Source organism: Canis lupus, chromosome 16, assembly GCF_048164855.1.
Source record: "Canis lupus baileyi chromosome 16, mCanLup2.hap1, whole genome shotgun sequence".
NCBI lineage: Eukaryota > Metazoa > Chordata > Mammalia > Carnivora > Canidae > Canis > Canis lupus.
Window position 1 is genome coordinate 62,545,762 of NC_132853.1, and position 24,336 is coordinate 62,570,097.

The following is a 24,336-nucleotide window of genomic DNA, read 5'->3' on the forward strand; positions in this document are numbered from 1 at the left end:
GGCTGGCCTGGCCCCAGGCTCTGTGAAGGTGGGGGTGATTTATGACTCCGCCCCAGGCCCAAAAAAAAAGACTAATGGGATCCAGACCCCCATGGCCCTGTCCAGCCCTGGATTCTGGCCCTACACTGAGCGAGCCTTCTCACAGCTGGATGTGGCCTCCTGGGCCCTGGGGGTACCCCACAGATCCAGGTCGCTGACTTAGGGCAGCCCTGGGGATCCCGGGACACCCAAGGTTGGGGAGAACAGAGGTAGGCCAGTGGACCCTACCCGCACCCACACCAGGAGGCAGGCTCCTCCAGGTGCTGGGGCCACAGGGGCCCCACGACTGGGCTCCACCTGTCCTGCAGGGAGCCAGCGCAGGAACCCATGAGCTGCAAGTCAAGGTCAGCTCTGCTGTCCTCACAACTGTCTCTCATTCTGAAACCTCAAGACACACACCCCCACCCGGAGTCCACACATGCTCCCCGGTGGGGGACTCCAGCACTTGCCCCCCCACCCATGTGATTCTTACCCTCCCCTAAAGGACAGAATGGTCTCCCTTCCGGAGGAAGGCATGCACCCTTGGCTCTGAGCCCGTTTGCTGTAGAATGTCAATAAAGTATTGTGGTGTGAAAATGCACAGCCAGCCCGTTTCTGTGTCTCCCAGAACTCTGTGTACGGGGCGTGGAGAGACCCACAGAGAGGAGGAGGGGACACCACCCAGGCCCCAACAGCCCCTGCATGGGCACTGCAAGGCACAGCTGATGTCCCCACGTGCCTTCCAGGGGCGGCCAGATGCCAGGGTCAGAACCCCACACACTATACTGGGACTCAGCATGTGCCCCAAGGGCCAGGAGAGCCTGGGACAGAGTGACAGCCAGGGAGCCTCAGGTCACCAGGGTCTGTGAAAAGCGACCTGGGAGGTCTGTGCTCCCTCTGTCCAGGGGGCTGAGGCTGGCCCAGTTCCGGGGCAGGTACTCCCCTCCCTGCATCCCCATGCCAGTGTGCCTGGGGCACTGAAGGCCTTGGGGTGCTCAGAGTGGCCGTGGAAGGGATATCAGGACAGCAGGCCCTTGTGTTGTGCCCAAGACTGCGAATCTGAGAAACCACCGATGAGCTGACACCGATGCAAACTCCCGAGGGTTTCTCTACAAGCTGTAGCTTGGGTCCAAGTGCACCCGACACAGCGGAGCAGGGACTTGGACCCCGAGACTAAGAAGCATAGCAGCTTTATAGGGGCAGTGGACCGTGGGATATGCAGAAATTTGCACAGTCATATTCATCCACACGCAAGTGGCTGATTGAATTACACCTTACCCTATAGTATCCACTTGAGCTGGCCTATTACTTTGGTCAGAATTGGCTCACAGTTTTGGGGGGCACAAAGCAGGGTTACATTGTTATGAGCCGATTTCCAATTAGGGTGTGCCCAGCGGTTTGACTCGGGTGGGGCAGCGCCTTAAGCCATAAGCAGGTCATGTGGGGGTAATAGGGGAGGTGGCGGGTGTAGCACAAAATGGAATCAGTCCTGCGCTGCTTGTCCAGGGGTAGGGGATTTTTATTAAATTTCCTGTGTCCCAACTTGCAGCTCTCCCACCTGGGCAATGCTCACCAGGTGGACTCAGCGTGCAAACCTTGTGGTGCTGGATCTCTCAAACGAGCGTGTGGAGGGCACCCTTCTTGCCCTAGTGAGTAGGGGCTGAGTGAGCATGGGGCTAGGCCTGAAAGCCAGGCAGCACAGGGGACCAAAGAACCCCAGCCCCATCCCCACCCCGACCTCCACACACAGGCAGCCCCAGGGCTCCCCGCCACGGGTACCTGACTCCTCAGGAGCTCTCCCCAGGGTTGCGCTGAGGTCTGACTCCCTGCTGGATAGGCATCGGCGAGAATAGAAGCAGCCAGCGCTCGGCGAGACCCACTGTCGGACATGGTAATTTGGCCGAGCCAACCTTCCACCTCAGCTGAACCTCCAGCTGAAATTCACAGCAGGAGTGGCCCCGGGTCAGCCAGGAGAGCCCAGCTAGCCACCCAGCGCCAGCACAAGAAATGATGTTGTACCAACCATTTCGGTGTTTGGGTTACCCAGCCAGAGGATCCGATAGCTACACGTGATAGATTCATGTGATAGACACACACACACCCCACAACGAACAAAAGTCAGAATCACCCCAATGCTGTCAAACAACAGCTGGATGGTTACATACATGACGCCGTGGTCCCCAGTAGGATACATGGAAGACGCTATAAACCACGACTGCAGAGGTGCTGGAGGCACGGAGATGTGCCTGCTGGGTTCCAAAAAGGAACGCAGAGGGGCAGGAAGCATCCTACGGAGGGGGGGCCCCCTTAGGAAGGGACACCAGGTCCCTGTGAAGGCTAAGGATGGTGAAATCTGTCCTCCTTCCTTTCAGCTTCTGGTTGTCCTCCTAAATGCCATTTTCGTCAGTCATATGAGCAAAAATTTATTTTATGTTTTTAACTTTCTTTTTATTGGAGTCCAATTTGTATGAATTCTTTCTTCAGGAAGTGTGTCATTCAGGAGGGAAGGAGAGAAAGATTTTCCCTGACAGGCAAAGTATAAAGGGGTTCATGACCACTAAACCAGTCCAGTAAGGAATTTTAAGAGGGACTCTTCTAGTGGGGGAAAAAAAGAGACCAAAAGCAACAAAGACTAGAAAGGACCAGAGAACGTCACCAGAAACACCAACTCTACCACTAACAACAAGGCACAAGTTCATATCTTTGAATAAGCACTCTGAATGCTGATACTAAATGCTCCAATCAAAAGATATAGGGTATCAGAGTGCCTTAAAAAACAGGATCCGGGATGCCTGGGTGGCTCAGGGGTTGAGCCTCTGCCTTTGACTCAGGGTGTGATCCGGGAGACTGGGATCGAGTCCCATATTGTGCTGCTGGTGGGGAGCATGCTTCTCTCTCTGCCTAATTTTCTGCCTCTCTCTCTCTCTCTCTACTCTCTCATGCTCTCAAAAATAAAATTGTTATTAAAAAAACAAGATCCATCAGTATGCTGCCTACTTGATGCTCACCTTAGACCTATAGACACCAGCAGTTTGAAAGTCAGTGGATAGAAAATCATCTATCACGCTAATGGTTATGAAAAGAAAGCTGGAGGACCAATACTTATATTAGACAAACTAGATTTGAAACCAAACACTGGGGGACACCTGGTAGCTCAGTAGTTGAGCATCTGCCTTCAGCTCAGGGGGTGATCCTGGGATCCCAGGATCAAGTCCCACATCGGCATCCCTTTGGGGAGCCTGTCTCTCCCTCTGCCTCTGTTTCTGCCTCTGCTCCTCTGTGTATCTCTCATGAATAAATAAATAAAATATTTAAATCTCAAAAAGAAAGAACAAATACTGTAAGAAGAGATGAAGGAGGGCATTATTTCATAATTAAAAAGACTCTCAATCAGGATCAAACAACTAAATATTTATGCTGCCAACATGGCAGTACCTAAATATGGAACCCAATTACCAATAAACGTACAGAAACTCACTGATAATGATACAATGACAGGGGATTTTAACACCTACCCAGTAATGGCAATGGACTGATCGTCTATGCAGAAAATATACAGGGGAACAATAGCCTAGACACATTGGACCACAGGGACTCAACAGATATACTCTGAACATATCTTCATAAAGCAAAATACACATTCCTTTCAAGTGCACATGGGACATTCTCCAGAACAGATCATATCATGGGCCACAAATCAGCCCTCAACAGGTATAACAGGTACAAGAAGGTTGATATCACACCCTGCACATTTTCAGACGACAACGCTATGAAACTCGAAGTCAACAGTAAGAAAAAATTTGGACAGACCAAAAATACGTGGAGATTATGAACACCCTACTAGAGAATGAATGGAGCAACTAGGAAATTAAAGAGGAAATTTAAAACAAATGAAAATGAAAACATGTTTCTCTAAACCTCTGGGATGTAGAAAAGGCAGTCCAAAGAGGAAAGTACATAGCAATACAGGCCTACCTCAAGAACAAGAAGTCTCCAATACACAGCTTAACCCTACACCTAAAGGAGCTGGAAAAGGAATAGCAAACAAAGCCTACAGCCTACAAAGAAGGGAAAAAATAAAGATGAGAACAGAAATAAACAATACAAAAATAAAAAACATTAGAATGGAATAACGAAACTAAGAGCTATTTCTTCAAAATAATTAATAAAATGGATCAAAACCTATCCAGCCTTAGGAACGAGAAAAGTGAAAAGACCTAAATAAATAAAATCACAAAAGAGAAAAGAGTGATCACAATCAACACCAGAAAAATAAGACAATTATAAGGGAATACTATGAAAGATTATATGCTAACAAACTGGGAGACCGGGAAGAAATGGACAAATCCCTAGAAATGTACAAACTAGCAAAACTGAAATAGGAGAAATAGAAAATGTGAACAGACCCATAACTAGCAAAGGAATTGAATCAGAAAGGCAGTGGGTGCCTCAGTGGTTGAGCATGTGCTTTGGCTCAGGTCATGATCCCAGGATCCTGGTGGATCAAGTCCCACATCAGGCTCCCCGCATGGAGCCTCATTTTCCCTCTGCCTATACCTCTGCCTCTCTGTGTCCCTCATGAATACATAAATAAAATCTTTAAAAAAAGAAAAACATAAAAAGATGAGAAGACCCAAATAAAATCAAGAATGAGAAAAGAGAAATAACCAACACTACAGAAATACAAACGATAATAAGAGAATATGATGAAAAAGTATATGCCAGCAACCTAGAACCTGGAAGAAATAGATCAATTCCTAGAAATATATAACATAGCAAAAATGAAAAATGAAGAAATAAGAAACTTGAACAGACCGATAACCAGCAGAGAAATTGAATCAGCAATCAGGGATCTCCCAACAGGAGATGCTTAGATCAATAGAACAGAATGGAAAGCCAAAACAAGATACAAACCTGTAACTCTATGATCCATTAATGGACAACAAGGCAGGAAGGAATATCCAATGGCACAAAGACAGTCTTTTCAACAAACCCTAAACCTGACCCCAGGATAAGAACAAATGGTGTTGGGAAAAACAGGCAGCCACATGCAGAAGAATGAAACTGGACCACTTTCTTACACCATATATATAAAAAAAAATTCAAAATGGATGAAAGACCTAAATGTGAGACCTGAAACCATACAAAGAAGAAAAGATAGGCAGCAAAGTCTTTGACATTGGCCATTGGATCTTCTTTCAGGATATGCCTCTGAGGTGAGGGAAACAGAAGCAAAAATACTATTGGGATTTCATCAAATTGAAAAGCTTCTGCAAAGTGAAGGAAACAACCAAAGCTAAAAAGCAACATACAGGAGGAGGGGCAAGATGGTGAAAGAGTAGGGTCCCCAAGTCACCTGTCCTGACCAAATTACCTAGATAAACTTCATATCATCCTGAAAATCTAGGAATTCGGCCTGAGATTTAAAGAGAGACCAGATAGAATGCTACAGTGAGAAAAGCTCACGCTTCTATCAAGGCAGGAAGACGGGGAAAAGGAAATAATGAAACAAAAAGCATCCAAGGGGGAGGGGCCCCACAAGGAGCCGGGCTAAGGCCAGGGCGAGTGTCCCCCAGTCAGGAGAGCTCTATCCCAGAGAAGCAGGAGCTGCACCTTCTTCCAGGGGGGAATGGTGCCTGCAGGGATTCAGAACAAGACCCCAGGAGGGCGGGGATACCCTTGAGCTCCATGGGACACAAACAGACACCTGCACTCCCAGGAGAGTGCACCGAGCTCCCTACGGGCTGCAGGGCACATATATTGAAGCAGGAGCAGCTCTGAGGGGCTCGGGTAGTGGCTCTGTGCTGAGGGGGCTGCGGGTCCCTGGAAGCAGCTAGGTGGCGGCGCCTAAGGCAGAGGAAGAGGCTCTGTGTGGAGGGTAGCTGCGGGCTCCAGGAGCAGCTCAGAGGGGCGTCAGCAGCTCCGTGGAGAGGTGCCTACCCGACTGGGAGCGAGAATCCAACAGCGCAGTTTCCGGAGCACAGGGGGCCGGGACACAGCCCAGGATTCGGCCTCCCCCGGGACAGGCCCAGCGAGCCCAGGACAGCAAGGACGCTCCTGCCCAGAGCTGAGCAGATCAGCACCCCTGCACCAGAGCCTCCAGGCCCTGCAGATGGACTGCTCCATAATTACTGCGGGGGCTGAATACAGGTGTTCATACCTGGCCGCTGCCACTGAGGTTGTTCCTCCTTGGGCGTCACGGGGTATATAACCCTCACTGAACGCTTCACCAGGCAGGGGGAGATGAGCTCCCCCAAGGGCTAACACCTGAAAACAGGCCCCTCTCACCCAGAAGACCAGCTAGACGGACAAGTTCCAAGGGAAGTCAAGGGACTTAAAGTATACAGAATCAGAAGATACTCCCCCATTTTTTTAAAATTCTGATTGCTTCCCCCACCCTTTCCCCCCTTTCTTTCTTTTTCTTTCTCCTTTTATTCTCTTTTTTTGCTTTTTTCTTCCTTTTTCCTTTTTTCTTTTTCTATTCTCTTTCCTTCTTTCTCTCCTCTCTTTTTCTCCTTTTCCCAATACAACTTGTTTTTGGCCACTCTGCACTGAGCAAAATGACTAGAAGGAAAACCTCACCTCAAAAGAAAGAAACAGTCCTCTCTCCCACAGAGTTACAAATCTGGATTACAATTCAATGTAAGAAAACCAATTCAGAAGCACTATTATACAGCTACTGGTGGCTCTAGAAAAAAGCATAAAGGACTCAAGAGACTTCATTACTGCAGAATTTAGATAAAATCGGGCAGAAAGTAAAAATCAATTGAATGAGATGCAATCCAAACTAGAAGTCCTAACGATGAGGGTTAACGAGGTGGAAGAACAAGAGAGTGACATAGAAGACAAGTTGATGGCAAAGAGGGAAACTCAGCAAAAAGAGACAATTAAAAGACCAGGAAGACAGATTAAGGGAAATAAACGACAGCCTGAGGAAGAAAAACCTATGTGTAATTGGGGGTCCCAAGGGCGCCGAAAAGGACAGAGGGCCAGAATATGTATTTGAACAAATCATAGCTGAAAACTTTCCTTATCTGGGAAGGGAAACAGGCATTCAGATCCAGGTAATAGAGAGATCCGCCCCTAAAATCAGTAAAAACCGTTCAACACCTCGACATTTAATAGTGAAGCCTGCAAATTCCAAAGATAAAGAGAAGATCCTTAAAGCAGCAAGAGACAAGAAATCCTGACCTTTATGGGGAGGAGCAGACCTCTCCACAGCCACTTGGCAGCCCAGAAAGGGCTGGCAGGATATATGCAGGGTCCTCCATGAGAAGAACATGCAACCAAGAATACTTTATCCAGCAAGGCTCTCATTCAAAATGGAAGGAGAGATAAAGAGCTTCCAAGACATGCAGGAACTGAAAGAATATGTGACCTCCAAACCAGCTCTGCAAGAAATTTTAAGGGGGACTCTTAAAATTCCCCTTTAAGAAGAAGTTCAGTGGAACAATCCACAAAAACAAGGACTGAGTAGATATCATGATGACACTAAACTCATATTTGTGGATAGTAACTCTGAACATGAACGGGCTTAATGACCCCTTCAAAGGCGCAGGGTTTCAGGCTGGATAAAAAAGCAGGAACCAACTATTTGCTGTCTACAAGAGACTCATATTAGACAGAAGGACACCTACAATCTGAAAATTATGGGTTGGAGAACCATTTAGCATTCAAATGGTCCTCAAAAGAAAGCAGGGGTAGCCATCCTTATATCAGATAAACTAAAATTTACCCCAAAGACTATAGTGAGAGATGAAGACGGACACTAAATCATACTTAAAGGATCTATCCAACAAAAGGACTTAACAATCCTCAATATATATTCCCCGAATATCGGAGCTGCCAAATATTTAAACCAATTAAAAATGAAAGTGAAGAAATACATAAATAATAATTATCTTATACTTGGTGACTTCAATCTAGGTCTTTCTACCCTCGATAGGTCTTCTAAGCACAACTTCTCCAACGAAACGAGAGCTTTAAATGATACACTGGAGCAGATAGATTTCACAGATATCTACAGAACTTTACATCCAAACTGAACTGAATACACATTCTTCTCAAGTGCACATGGAACTTTCTCCAGAATAGACCACATACTGGAACACAAATCACGTCTGAACCGATACAAAAGATTCAGATGGTCCCTTGCATATTCTCAGACCATAATGCCTTGAAATTAGAACTAAATCACAACAAGAAGTTTGGAAGGACTTCAAACACGGGGAGGTTAAGGACCATCCTGCTAAAAGATGAAAGGGTCAACCAGGAAATTGAGGAAGAATTCAAAAGATTCATGGAAACTAATGAGAATGAAGATACAAACGTTCAAAATCTCTGGCATGCAGCAAAAGCAGTCCTAAGGGGGAAATACATCACAATACAAGCATCCATTCAAAAACTGGAAAGAACTCAAATACAAAAGCTAACCTTACTCATAAAGGAGCTAGAGAAAAAAACAGCAGCTAGATCCTACACCCAACAGAATAAGAGATTTAATTAATATTTGAGCAGACCTCAAGGAAATTGAGACCACAAGAAATGCGGAACAGATCAACAAAACCAGGAGTTGGTTCTTTGAAAGAATTCATAACATACATAAACCATTAGCCAGTCTTCTTAAAAAGAAGAGAGAGAAGACTCAAATTAATAAAATCATGAATGAGAAAGGAGAGATCACTACCAACACAAGGAAATACAAACGATTTTAAAAACATGAACAGCTATACAGAAATAAATTAGGCAATCTAGAAGAAATGGACGCATTCCTGGAAAGACACAAACTACCAAAACTGGAACAGGAAGAAATAGAAAACCTAAACAGGACAATAACCAGTCAGGAAAATGAAGCAGTCATCAAAAACCTCCCAAGTCACAAAAGTCCAGGGCCAGATGGCTTCCCATGGGAATTCTATCAAACGTTTAAAGAAGAAACCATACCTATCCTACTAAAGCTGTTTGGAAAGAAAGAAAGAGATGGAGTACTTCCAAATTCGATCTATGAAGCCAGCATCACCTTAATTCCAAAACCAGACAAAGACCCCACCTAAAAGGAGAATACAGACCAATATCCCTGATGAACATGGATGCAAAAATTCTCAACAAGATACTGGCCAATAGGATCCAACAATACATTAAGAATATTATTCACCATGACCAAGTAGGATTTATCCCCTGGACACAAGGCTGGTTCAACACTCGTAAAACAATCAATGTGATTCATCATATCAGCAAGAGAAAAACCAAGAACCATATGATCCTCGCATTAGATGCAGAGAAAGCATTTGACAAAATACAGCATCCATTCCTGATCAAAACACTTCAGAGCGTAGGGATAGAGGGGACATTCCTCGACATCTTAAAAGCCATCTACAAAAAGCCCACAGCAAATATCATTCTCAATGGGGAAGCACTGGGAGCCTTTCCCCTAAGATCAGGAACAAGACAGGGATGTCCACTCTCACCACTGCTATTCAACATAGTAGAGGAAATCCTAGCCTCAGCAATCAGACAACAAAAAGACATTAAAGGCATTCAAATTGGAAAAGAAGAAGTCAAACTCTCCCTCTTCGCTGATGACATGATACTCTACCTAGAAAACCCAAAACCCTCCCCTCAAGATTGCTAAACTATACAGCAATTTGGTAGCGTGGCAGGATACAAAATCAATGCCCAGAAATCAATGGCATTTCTATACACTAACAATGAGACTGAAGAAAAAGAAATTAAGGAGTCAATCTCATTTACATTTGCACCAAAATCATAAGATACCTAGGAATAAACCTAACCAAGGAGGTAAATGATCTATACCCTAAAAACTATAGAAAACTTCTGAAAGAAATTGAGGAAGACACAGAGAGATAGAAAAATATTCCATGCTCATGGATTCGCAGAATTAATTTTGTGAAAATGTCAATGTTACCCAGGCAATGTACACGTTTAATGCAATCCCTATCAAAATACCATGGACTTTCTTCAGAGAGTTAGAACAAATTATTTTAAGATTTGTGTGGAATCAGAAAAGACCCCGAAAAGCCAGGGGAGTTTTTAAAAAGAAAACCATATCTGGGGGCATCACAATGCCAGATTTCAGGTTGTACTACAAAGCTGTGGTCATCAAGACAGTGTGGTACTGGCACAAAAACAGACACATAGATCAATGGAACAGAATAGAGAACCCAGAAGTGGACCTTGAACTTTACGGTCAACTAATATTCGATAAAGGAGGAAAGACTATCCATTGGAAGAAAGACAGTCTCTTCAATAGATGGTGCTGGGAAAATTGGATATCCACCTTCAAAAGAATAAAACTAGACCACTCTCTTTCACCATGAACAAAGATAAACTCAAAATGGATGAAAGATCTAAATGTGAGACAAGATTCCATCAAAATCCTAGAGGAGAACACAGGCAACACCCGTTTTAAACTTGGCCACAGCAACTTCTTGCAAGGTACATCCATGAAGGCAAAAGAAACAAAAGCAAAAATGAACTATTGTGACTTCATCAAGATAAGAAGCTTTTGCACAGCAAAGGATACAGTCAACAAAACTAAAAGACAACTACAACGTGGGAGAAGATATATGCAAAAGACGTTTCAGATAAAGGGCTAGTTTCCAAGATCTATAAAGAACTTCTTAAAATCAACACCAAAGAGGCAAACAATCCAATCATGAAATGGGCAAAACACATGAAGAGAAATCTCACAGAGGAAGACATTGACATGGCCAACATGAACATGAAAAAATGCTCTGCATCACTTGCCCTGAGGGATATACAAATCCAAACCACAATGAGATACCACCTCACACCAGTGAGAATGGGGAAAATTAACAAGGCAGGAAACCACAAATGTTGGAGAGAATGCGGAGAAAAGGGAACCCTCTTACACTGCTGGTGGGAATGTGAACTGGTGCAGTCACTCTGGAAAACTGTGTGGAAGTTCCTCAGAGTTAAAAATAGATCTGCCCAACGACTAAGCAATTGCACTATTGGGGATTTACCCCAAAGATTCAGATGCAATGAAACGCCGGGACACCTGCACCTTGATTTTTATAGCAGAATGTCCACAATAGCCAAACTGTGGAAGGAGCCTCGGTGTCCATCGAAAGATGAATGGATAAAGATGTGGTTTATGCATACAATGGAATATTACTCAGCCATTAGAAACGACAAATACCCACGATTTGCTTCAATGTGGATGGAACTGGAGGGTATTATGCTGAGTGAAGTAAGTCAATCGGAGAAGGACAAACAGTGTATGTTCTCATTCCTTAGGGGAATATAAATAATAGTGAAAGGGAATATAAGGGAATGGAGAAGAAAGTTTGGGAAATATCAGAAAGGGAGAGAGATCATAAAGACTCCTAACTCTGGGAAAAGAACTAGGGGTGCTGGAAGGGGAGGAGAATGAGGGATGGGGCTGAATGGGTGACGGGCACTGAGGGGGACACTTGACGGGATGAGCACTGGGTGTTATTCTGTATGTTGGTCAATTGAACACCAATAAAAAATAAATTTATTTTTAAAAAAAGATCAAATAACTACATATTTAAGCTGCCAACATGGGAGTACCGAAATATAGAAACCAATTAACAACAAACGTACTGGAACACACTGATAATAATACAAAGACAGGGGATTTTAGCACCCACTTATGACAATGGACTGATCGTCTATGAAGAAATGAACAGGGGAACAATAGCCTTGACACACTGGATCAAAGGGACTCAATAGATATAGTCTGAACATTTCTTCATAAAGCAGAATACACATTCCTTTCAAGTGCACATGGTACATTCTCCAGAAAAGATCATATCATGGGCCACAAATCAGTCCTCAACAGGTACTACAGGTACAAGAAGGATGGTATCACACCATGTACATTTTCGGACCACAATGCTATGAAACTCGAAGTCGACAGTAAGAAAAAATTTGGACAGACCAAAAATTCGGGGAGATTATGATCATCCTACTAGAGAAGGAATGGAGCAACCAGGAAATTAGGAAATTTAAAAAAATTAAAATGAAAACATGTTTCTCAAACTTCTAGGATGTAGCAAAGACTGTCCTTAGAGGGAAGTAGATAGCAATACAGGCCTACCTTAAGAAACAAGAAGTCTCCAATACACAACCCAACACTACACCTAAAGGAGCTGGAAAAGGAATAGGAAAGAAAGCCTAAAGCCTACAGAAGAAGGGAAAAATAAAGATGAGAGCAGAAATAAACAATACAGAAACAACAAACAATAGAATGGAATAATGAAACTAAGTACTGGTGCTTCAAAATAACTAAGGAAATGGATCAAGCCCTAGCCAGCCTTATCAACAAGAAAACAGAAAAGAACTAAATAAATAAAATCACAAATGAGAGAAGAGAGATCACAATCAACACCAGAATATAAGACAATTATAAGGGAATACTATGAAAGATTATACGCTAACAAACTGGGAGACCAAGAAGAATTGGAGAGATCCCTAGAAATGTGCAAACGAGCAAAACTGAAAGAGGAAGAAATAGAAAATGTGAACAGACCCATAACTAGCAAAGGAATTGAATCAGCAAGGAACCTGGGTGCCTCAGTCGTTGAGCATCTGCTTTGGCTCACGCCATGATCCTGAGGTCCTGGGAAATCAATCCCACATCAGGCTCCTTGCATGGAGCCTCATTTTCCCCTTGCCTATACCCCTGCCTCTCTGTGTCTCACATGAATACATAAATAAAATCTTTAAAAAAGAAAAAAGATAAAAAGATGAGAAAGGCCCCAAATAAAATAACAAATGAGAAAAGAGAAATAACAACCAACACTAGAGAAATAGAAACGTTTATAAGAGAACATTATGAAAAATTATATGCCAGCAACCTAGAACCTGGAAGAAATAGATCAATTCCTGGAAATATATAACATAGCAAAAATGAAAAAGGAAGAAATAAGAAACTTGAACACACAGATAACAGCCAGAGAAATTGAATCAGCAATCAAGAATCTCCCAACAGGAGATGCTTCGATCAATAGAATAGAATGGAATGGAATGCCGAAACAAGATACAAACCTGTAACTCTATGATCCATTAATCGACAACAAGGCAGCAAGGAATATCCAATGGCACAAAGACAGTCTCTTCAAAAAACCCTAACCCTGAGCCCAGGATAAGAACAAATGGTGTTGGGAAAACCAGGCAGCCACATGCAGAAGAATGAAACGGGACCACTTTCTTACACCATATATATATAAAAATTCAAAATGGATGAAAGACCTAAATGTGAGACCTGAAACCATAAAAAGAAGAAAAGATAGGCAGCAACGTCTTTGACGTTGGCCATTGGATCTTCTTTCTAGATATGCCTCTGAGTTGAGGGAAACAAAAGCAAAAATATTATTGGGACTTCATCAAATTCACAAGCTTCGGCAAAGTGAAAGAAACAAACAACGCTAAAAGGCAACATACAAAATGAAAGGAGATATTTGTAAACAACACATCCAATAAACAGTTAGTATGCAAAATACGTAAAGCAAATATAAATCTCAGCATCCTAAACACAAATTATCCAACTGCAGATGGGCAGAAGACATGAATGGACTTTGTCTCTGTCAAGACATCCAGATGGCCACCAGACACCGAAAGACACTCAGCGTCACCCATCATCAGGGAAATGCAAATGAAAACCACAATGAGATGTCACCTGACAGCCGTCAGAATGGCTAAAATTAACAACAGAAAAACAACATGTGTTGTTGAGGCTATAGAGTAGAGGGAGCCCCCTTACACTCCTGGTGGGCATGCGAACAGGTGCAGCCACTGTGGAAAACACTGTGGGGGGTCCTCGAGACGTTAAAAATAGGGGATCCCTGGGTGGTGCAGCGGTTTGGCACCTGCCTTTGGCCCATGTCGCGATCCTGGTGACCCGGGATCGAATCCCACATCGGACTCACAGTGCACGGAGCCTGCTTCTCCCTCTGCCTGTGTCTCTGCCTCTCTCTCTGTGACTATTATAAAAAAAATTAAAAAAAAGAAGTTAAAAAAAGACCTACCCTACGATTCCAAAATTGTAGAGCTAAGTATTTACCCCGAAGATACAAAAGTCGTTTAGTAGATTCCAAGTGGGACACGCAGCCCAGTGTTTCTAGCAGCGTTATCAAAAACAGCCAAACTGTGGATACTGCCCAGATGTCCATCGACTGATGAATGGGCAGAGACGATGTGGTAAATATACCCACTGCTACATCACTCGGTCATCAGAAGCAATGAAATGAAGCCATTACAATGACGTGGGAGAAGTAGAAAGGACTTATGCTCAATGAACTCAGTCAGTCAGAGAAAGACAGATACCAAGTACCATACAATTGCATTCACATGTGAATTTTAAGAAACCAGACAAATTGGCAAAGGGGCAGAGGGGGGGATGAGAGAAGCAAACAAAAAAACACACTCTTAACCACAAAGAATCAGCTAATAAATACCAGAGGAAGGTGAGGGGGATGGGGAATCAGGCGATGGGGATAGTGGAGGACACCTGTGACCAGTACCAGGAGTTGTATCCAAGGGTTGAATCACTATGTGGTAAACCTGAAACTATATCATTCTATGTATACAAAGAGGAATTCAAGTAAAACTTTAAAATAATAATAGGTAGTATTGATGAAACATGTACACACTAGAGAAAAAATCAGAAAGGCAACTGAAAATCCAAATAAAGAGTCTTTAGAGCCATAAATCCCTTCCTTAGCTCATCTCGGGAGAAGCCTGCCATGTCTATTCTCACCCCAGCAGAAGCCTGGATTTTGATTCTCTGGGGAGGCCACTGACTTGGTGGAGTCAGGCTATCTTTGAATCCAAAACCTAAACAGAGTGCATAAATCTAAATGGCCCAAGATACTAGGAGTCCCAGTGCAGGCACAGGCCAAGACCCAAACTCTAACTATACACAGACATAACCCTAAACCTACACTTAATCCTAATGTTAACCTAACCATTAAACAAGACCCATCACTAATCGAAAACCAAACACAAACCCCAAGGCCAAAACACATTCACTGAACCTTTCTGCCAACCCTCACCCTATCTCCTAAACATAGGTTCACCTAAACTTAGGTTTCCTTAACCCTGACCCCTACCTTCAATCTAACCCAAACCCTAACCTCTAACCCTAACCTTAAAATAAGTTATTCAAATCCTATTCCTAACCTTAACCTGTACCCTAACCATAACCCTCTAATACTAATCCTATCTCATACCACAAACTGTACCCTAACCCGTACCCTAAAACCAACCCCTAACCCACTCCCTAACCCTATATCTTACCCTTTTCCAAAACCATACCCTGACCCTGACCTGATCCTAACCCTAACCCCTAACCAAACACTAATCCTAACCCTAGCCCTAACCCCTATCCTAATCCTAACCCTCGCCCTAACCCTAAACCTAGCCCTAACTTTAACTGTAACCCTTAACTCTAACCCCTAACTCTAACCCCTAACCATAACTCACACCCTAACCCCTAACCCTAACTGCAAACCTAAGCCCAACCCTAACTCTAACCATAACCCTAACCCCAACTCCTAACCTCCTGCCCTAATCCCTAGAGCCTAAACCCTAACCCTAACACTAAATCCTGTCCCTTACCCTAACCCGCATCCTAACTCTTAACACTGACCAATACCCTTATGCTTCACCTATCCTCTAATTTGAAACCATAAGCATAATCACTAACCCCTAACATCTAACCTAAGGTTAACCACCAACTTCCTCCCCTCCCCTAACCCTACCATTCATTCTGCCCTTTCACTTACCCTGTGGTTCTGAGGAGTCCTTTCTGATGTGGACGTGGCCCCCAACGGCTCCTCCAGATTCCTCCAAGGGGTCCTGAGGAAGCCGGGCTCCTGTGAGTGAGGACGTGGCCCCACGTGTTCCTGAGGCATAGTCAGCGGGTCCTGAGGACATTGGGTCTCCTGTCACTGTGGACTATGCCTCACATCCTCTGGAAGCCTCACAGCAGGTCCTCAGGAGGCCGGGGGCTCCTGTCACCCTGGACATGGCCCCACGTCCCCCGAAAACTCACCGCGGGTCCTGAGGAGGCTGTGGGCTCCTGTCAGCATACACGCAGCCCCTTATGTCCCGAAGCCAAAGTGCAGGTCCTGAGGAAGACAGGGTTCCTGTCAGCATTGACGTGGCCCCACATTTTCCTCAAGCCTCACCATAAGACCTGAGGAGGCTGGGGGCTCCTGTCAGCATGGATGTGGCCCCAAATCTTCCCAAAACTTTCCAGTGGGTCCTGAGGAGGCTGGAGAATCCTGTCACTGTGGATGCAGCACCCAGATTTTTCTTAACCTCAAGACAGGCCCTGACAAGGCTGGGGTCTTCTGTCCACATGGACGCATCCACATATTTCCCCAAGTCTACACCAGGGGTCCTGAGGAAGTCAGCGTCCTGTTGTGTCCATGTGGCCCCAAGTCCTCCCAAAGCGTCGCCGAGGGTTCTTAGGAGGCCAGGGCTCCTGTAACCATGAAGACAGCCCCCAGCTTCCAGAAACCTCAACTTTTGTCCTGAGGGGCCCGGGAGCTCCTGCCAGAGTGAACGCATCGCCACATCTTCCTGAAGCCTCCCCACAGGTCCTGAGGCAGCTCAGAGGCTCCTGTCAGCATGGGTGGGGGCCCATATCTTCCTGAAGTTTCCCCGCGGGTCGTGAGGCTGCTCAGGGGCGCCTGTCAGCATGGATGCGGGCCCACAATTTCCTGAAACCTCCCCGCGGGTCCTGAGGTGCTCAGGGCTCCTGTCAGCGTGAATGTGGGCCCACTTCTTCCTGAAGCCTCCCCGCGGGTCCTGAGGAGGCTGCAGCTCATCAGCATAGACGCGTCCCCATGTCTTCCACAGGCCTCCCCAGCACAGGCTGGCTCCTGTTAGTGCAGGCAGAGGAGGCCTACTGCACATGCGCGTGCCATGGGTGGGGCCTGGGCTCGGGCGCCCCCTGCGGGATGCTCAGGCGCTACAGGAGACTGTGCAGGAGGCAGCAGGTGCTCTAGGGGCCGCACCTGCCTCCTTTCAGGCTCCAGCTGGGGCCTGTTAGCTTCGGAAACATCTCACTGAAAAGGAGCCCAACACCCGGCTTCCCCAGAGATACTTAAGGACAAGGAATTGGAGCCCACAGGATGTGAAATGAAATGTGGACCAGACTTTTACCACATCCTGCAAAACTCAACCCTCTTCCACTGTGGGCGGGACCGTGGGTTGGTGCAGCCACCCTGGAAACAGTGTGGAGGCCCCTCAGGAAGTTACAAATAGAGCCACCCTGCGACCAGCAGGTGAACGGCCTGGAGCTCACTCTGAAGATACAGATGCAATGAGACTTGGGACACCTGCACCCCAATGTCCAGAGCAGCCGGGTCCACAGTAGCCACACTGTGGGAGGAGCCTCGTTGCCCTTGCCAAATGATGGATAAAGAGGATGGGAGATAGATGATGGTCATAGAGAGAGGAATGGAACTCAGCTATCAAAGAGAAGGAAATCTTGCCATTTGCAATGATGTGGATAGAACTAAAGGGATCATGTTAAGTGAAGTAAGTCAGTCGGAAAGAGAATGACCGTGTGGTTTCATTCATAGGTGGAATTAAAGAAGCAAAGCAGATGAACAACTGTGAAGGGAAGTAAAAACAAATAAGATGAAAACAGATACAGGAAATGCAGACTCTTAATGATAGGAAACAAATTGAGGGTAGCTGGAGGGGGCGGATAACAGGGGACCGGCATGAAGGAGGTCATGTGATGTCACGAGCACTACTGTTTTCTCCAACTGATGAATCCCTGAATTCTTCCTCTGAAAGTATAATACACTATACGTTAATTAATTGGGTTTAAATTAAGTTAAAAAAATCAGTTCTGGGATCCCTGGGTGGCGCAGCGGTTTAGCGCCTGCCTTTGGCCCAGGGCGCGATCCTGGAGACCCGGGATCGAATCCCACATCGGGCTCCCGGTGCATGGAGCCTGCTTCTCCCTCTGCCTATGTCTCTGCCTCTCTCTCTCTCTCTCTCTGTGACTATCATAAATAAATAAAAATATTTTAAAAAATAAAAAAAAAATCAGTTCTATCAGAGCACATTTCCTTCTGGACTCTCTGTTTTGCTCATTCAACTTATGCCGGGACCACCCCCCGTGGGTCTAGCTTGTCTAAGTAGGCTCCACGCCTCGTCCATGGCCCAGTACAGGGCTAGAACTCACGACCCCTGAGATCAGGACCGGAGGTCAGGTCAGAAGTCAGATGCTTAACCGACGGAGCCAGCCGGGGACCCGAGAACCACACTGCTTTATCCTGTGTCTCTGTGACATCTTTTGAAATAGGAAAGTGCTGGGTCCCACTCTGTCATGCTTCTCCAATACTGATTTGCTGTCCAGGGTCATTTGTTGTGGGGGTTGGATGTTATGCGTTTTTTTTTCCTATTTCTAAGATCTGCCACCATGATTTTGATAGGAATGACATTGAAACTGAGGGTGGCTACAGCAACTGCACACATTTTCACAAGATGAGGCTCCCACCCCACGAGCCCAGGCCAGCCTCCCAGAGCCTGGTATGGCTCAGTGCACAAGTCTTGTGCTCCTTTGGTTCAGTCTCATTATTTATTGTCCTTGATGCTCCTGAGAATGGCGTCATGTCCTTCTTTTCCTTCCTGAGTGCTCATTGTCAGGACACACCAAGGCTACTCTGATCTGTAGGGTCAGTTTGTGTCCCGTGACTTTACTGAACTCACTCCTTAGTTCTAACAGGTTTTGGTGGAACGTATTGTTCAGTATGTTGGCAATCGCTGTATTGAACTCAGATACACGTGAGTACAGTCCTGACACTTCCACTTGCATTTCTCAAACCTCTGCCAGCACCTAACATAAGGAAGTTAGCAGCAACGACTACGGGCAGGCAGGATGCGGGAGGGTCCTTCCCTGAGCTCAGCTTTCAAAAGGAGGCATGCTTCGAAGCCAGCTTTCTACTAACTGCGTTCTGATGGCCATGAGAACGTGGCAGCATTGTAATTCAGGATGTTCCATGAACACCGCTTTACTGCACCTGGAGACACAACCTTGAAGCCTGCAGCTTGCCCCTTGCGTCCCATGAGCTTCTGACAGACATGTCTAGTGAGGATGTTATAACCGTATCTGCAGGCAGTGTGGAACTGGGGAGGACCACTTTTGAGCTCATCTCTGAGAGGGAAGTTCCCCAGTTCCCTGTTTCTAGTACCGCATCTTCAGCAAATAGGACAGTGTGACTTCCCCCTTCCAGGTGTGGAACCTTTGCTGTTAACAGCTTAATGTCCTAGAAAGCTCCACTATTGAATCAAAACTGAGCCCAGGCCAAGGGCAGGAAGCCCCTATTAGAATGAGAACAGGGATCAATGCCCATGAAGGCCCCATATCAAAATGTAAACAGAATAGAGGAATTGCTCCAGCCCTTCTGGAGGTCCCCAGACCAGCTCTTAAAACTAAGCTAAAACCCACCTCGGGGTCCAAGTCCCTGCTCTGCTGTGTTGGGTATACTTGGACACAAGATCAAGCTTGTAAATAATCCCTCGTGTGTTTGCATTGGAATTGGCTTCTTGGTGGTTTCTCATATTCGCAATCATGGGCACAACAGTCTGAGATAAAAACAAAACCAAAAGAAACTCGGACACGGGCAGAGTGAAAGCAGGGTTCTGAGAGAAGCGGCAGAGACCCAGGGGCGTGGCGGCTCTTCTGTGATGAGTGTGCAGACTAGGGGGTGGAATCCTCAGCACCAGAGCCAGAGGACCCAGCGTCCCCACCGGGCTCCCCCATCAGCCCCAGTCTTAGGGAGCAGCACAGCACTGCCCGCTGGAGGCCAGAGGTGCTGACGCCCACCCCGTCTCTGATCTGAGCAGGTGCACCTACCAGGCAGATGTGCACCTGACAATCAGTGCCACATCCCATTCCCAGACCTCACACAAACCACTCGCTGCCACCAAGTTGTCAGACCACAGAGGCCCAGAGAGGAGGCCCGGAGACACATTTGCTTCTCGCAAAACTTGCGTCCCGTATCGAAAGAAATCCTTTTCAAGCGAAGCGTACAGGCGGTCTGCATGTGGGAGGTTCAAGTCCTAAGCTCAATCCAAAGGAGTGTGCATGCCTTGGAGGCAGCTGTCCGCTAGGGGCAAAATTGACAAGGCAGACACTTTGTTCTCACTCCGCTACTCTCCCGGATACAACGAATTGCTGTGGAAGCGGAACGTACAGGCAGTCAGGATGGGAGAAGTACAGGCCATAAGCTCAACTCTCAGAAGTGTGTATACTTTGCAGTCCGATGTCTGCTAGACACTTATCAAGGCGAGGTATACCCGAGCTACACTCTAATTGAACAAGGACGTTAGCAATCCCTGTATTGAACTTAATACACGTGAGTACAGTCCTGACACTTCCATTTGCATTTCTCCAACCTCTCCCAGCACTTCACTTAAGGATGTTAGCAGCTACAACTACGAGCAGGCAGGATTGCGGGAGGGTCCTGCTCTGAGCTCAGCTTTCAAAAGGAGGCATGCCTCGAAGCCAGCTTTCTACTAGCTGCGTTCTGATGGCCATGGGAAAGTGGCATCATTGTAATTCTGGATGTTCCATGAATACCACTTTACTGCACCTGGAGACACATCCTTGAAGCCTGCAGCTTGCCCCTTGTGTCCCATGAGCTTCTGACAAACATGTTTAGTGAGGATGTTCGTAACTGTATCTGCAGGCATTGAGGAACTGGAAGGACCTCGTTTAAGCTCACCTCCGAGAGGGAAGTTCCCCAGAGAGAGAACTTTCAGCTAGGTAATCGGGTTTGGAAGTTAGCATGTAGCTCCCATCTGAGGGAGGAATTCCTCAGAAGTTGTGGATTGAACTAAGACACATTTGACTCTCACAAAACTTGCGTCCCGTATTGAAAGAAATCCTTTGGAAGCGAAGCGTACAAGCGGTCAGCATGTGGAGGTTCAAGTCCTAAGCTCAATCCATGGGAGTGTTCATGTCTTGGGGCAGCTGTCCTCTAGGCGCGAAATTGACAAGGCAGACACTTGGTTCTCACTCCGCTACTCTCCCGCATACAACGAAATGCTGTAGAAGCAAAACGTACAGGCAGTCAGGATGGAGGAGGTACAGGCCATAAGCTCAACTCTCAGAAGTGTTTATGCTTTGCAGGTCGATGTCTGCCAGACACTTATCGAGGCGAGGTATACCCGAGCTGCACTCTAATTGAACAAGGACGTTGGCAATCCCTGTATTGAACTCAGAACACGTGAGTACAGTCCTGACACTTTCATTTTCATTTCTCCAACCTCTCCCAGCACCTCACTTAAGGATGTTAGCAGCTATGACTATGGGCAGACAGGATGCGGGAGGGTCCTGCCCTGAGCTCAGCTCTCACAAGAGAGCAAGCCTAGTAACCAGCTTTCAACTATCTGCGTTCTAATGGCCGTGAGACCAAAGCAGTCTTCTAACTCAGGAGGTTCGAAGAACACCACTCTACTGCACCTAGAGACACCTCCCGGGCCTGCATTATTCCACTTTTGTCTGACAAGCTCCTGACAAACGTCTCTGGTGAAGATGTTCAAAACTCATTCTGCAGGCAGTGTGGAACTGTGAGGGACTGGGTGTGAGCTCAACTCTCAGAAGAGAGATGCTTTTGGACTCAGTGTTCAGCTAGCTTCTCACGTATGTAACTAAGTAGGTAGCACCTTTCTAAGACAGGAATTACTAGGAAATCTATGGATTGAGCTTGGAGGCACTAGTCTTGTGTGCCGGGACTTTCCACTTACTTCTCACATCCCTTCAGTCACGCCTCGAGCCTAGGCCTGTTAGCAGCGAAATGTAGGATGTGAGAAGTACAGGCCATAAGTTCAATTCTCAAAAGTGTGTACGCCTGGGAGGCAGATGTCTGCTACCCACTCGTACATGTTAGAAACTAGCTACACTCTTTGAAGAAGGCCGTTTGAAATCTGTATTCAACTCAGATGATCGTGAGTACAGGCCTGAGACTTCCACATGCATTTGGCCGCCCTCTCCCAGCACCTAACATAAGCATATTAGCAGTTACGTCTACGGGCAGGCAGGATGCGGGAGGGTCCTGCCCTGAGCTTAGCTCTCAAAAGGAAGCATGCCTAGAAGCCAGCTTTCTACTAGCTCGTTCTGATGGCCTTGTGAATGTAGCAGCATTGTAAGGCTGTACACTTACAATGAATACCACTCTAATGCACCTGGAGACACAACCATTGAAGCCTGCAGCTGGCCCTTGCGACCCATGAGCTTCCGAAAACATGTTTAGTGAGTACGTTCGAAACTGCATCTGCAGGCAGTGTTGAACTGGGAAGTACCACGTGTCAGCTCATCTCATAGAAGGAAATTCCCCAGAGAGAGAGATTTCAGCTAGGTACTCAGGTTTGGAAGTTAGTATGTAGCTCCCATCTGAGAGAGGAATTCCTAGGAAGTCACTGGATTGAACTAAGAGACACTTGCCTCTCGCAAAACTTGCATCCTGTATCGAACAAAATTCTTTGGAAGTGAAGCATACAGGCGGTCAGCATGTGGGAGGTACAGGCCATAAGCTCAACTCTGAGAAGCGTGTATGCTTTGCAGGCAGCTGTCTGCTAGCCACTCTTTTATGGGAGTTAGACTTTAATTGAACAAGGCTGTTGGAAATCGCTGTATTAAACTCAGTTACACGTGACTACAAGCCTGAAACGTCTAAATGCTTTTCACAACCTCTTCCAGCACCTAACATAAAGATGTTAGGACCTATGTCTACAGGCAGTCAGGTTGCGAGAGGGTCCTGCCCTCACCTCAACTCTCACAAGGAAGCATGTCTAGAAGCCAGCTTTCAACTAGCTGCATTCTTCTGGCCCTGAGAACGCAGCAGTATTCTAACTCAGGAGGTTCCAAGAATACCACTCTACTCCACCTGAAGACACCTTCCAGGCCTGCATTATTCCACTTGCGTCTCACAAGCTTCTGACAAGCATCTCTGGTGAAGACGTTGGAAGGACATTCTGCAGGCAGTGTGGAACTGTGAGGGACTGCGTGTGAGCCCAACTCTCTAATGTAAGTTGCCGTTAGATGCAGGGTTCTTTTTTTTTATTGGTGTTCAATTTACTAACATACAGAATAACCCCCAGTGCCCGTCACCCATTCACTCCCACCCCCCGCCCTCCTCCCCTTCCAACACCCCTAGTTCGTTTCCCAGAGTTAGCAGTCTTTACGTTCTGTCTCCCTTTCTGATATTTCCCACACATTTCTTCCCCCTTCCCTTATATTCCCTTTCACTATTATTTATATTCCCCAAATGAATGAGAACATATAATGTTTGTCCTTCTCCGACTGGCTTACTTCACTCAGCATAATACCCTCCAGTTCCATCCACGTTGAAGCAAATGGTGGGTATTTGTCATTTCTAATAGCTGAGTAATATTCCATTGTATACATAAACCACATCTTCTTTATCCATTCATCTTTCGTTGGACACCGAGGTTCCTTCCACAGTTTGGCTATCGTGGCCATTGCTGCTGTAAACATCGGGGTGCAGGTGTCCCGGCGTTTCACTACATCTGTATCTTTGGGGTAAATCCCCAGCAGTGCAATTGCTGGGTCGTAGGGCAGGTCTATTTTTAACTGTTTGAGGAACCTCCACACAGTTTTCCAGAGTGGCTGCACCAGTTCACAGTCCCACCAACAGTGTATGAGGGTTCCCTTTTCTCCACATCCTCTCCAACATTTGTTGTTTCCTGCCTTGTTAATTTTCCCCATTCTCACTGGTGTGAGGTGGTATCTCATTGTGGTTTTGATTTGTATTTCCCTGATGGCAAGTGATGCAGAGCATTTTCTCATGTGCATGTTGGCCATGTCTATGTCTTCCTCTGTGAGATTTCTGTTCATGTCTTTTGCCCATTTCATGATTGGATTGTTTGTTCTTTGGTGTTGAGTTTAAGAAGTTCTTTATAGATCTTGGAAACTAGCCCTTTATCTGATATGTCATTTGCAAATATCCTCTCCCATTCTGTAGGTTGTCTTTGAGTTTTGTTGACTGTATCCTTTGCTGTGCAAAAGCTTCTTATCTTGATGAAGTCCCAATAGTTCATTTTTGCTTTTGTTTCTTTTGCCTTCGTGGATGTATCTTGCAAGAAGTTACTATGGCCGAGTTCAAAAAGGGTGTTGCCTGTGTTCTTCTCTAGGATTTTTTTTTTAAACATTTTTTTTTATTTATTTATGATAGTCATACAGAGAGAGAGAGAGAGGCAGAGACACAACAGGCAGAGGGAGAAGCAGGCTCCATGCACCGGGAGCCTGATGTGGGATTC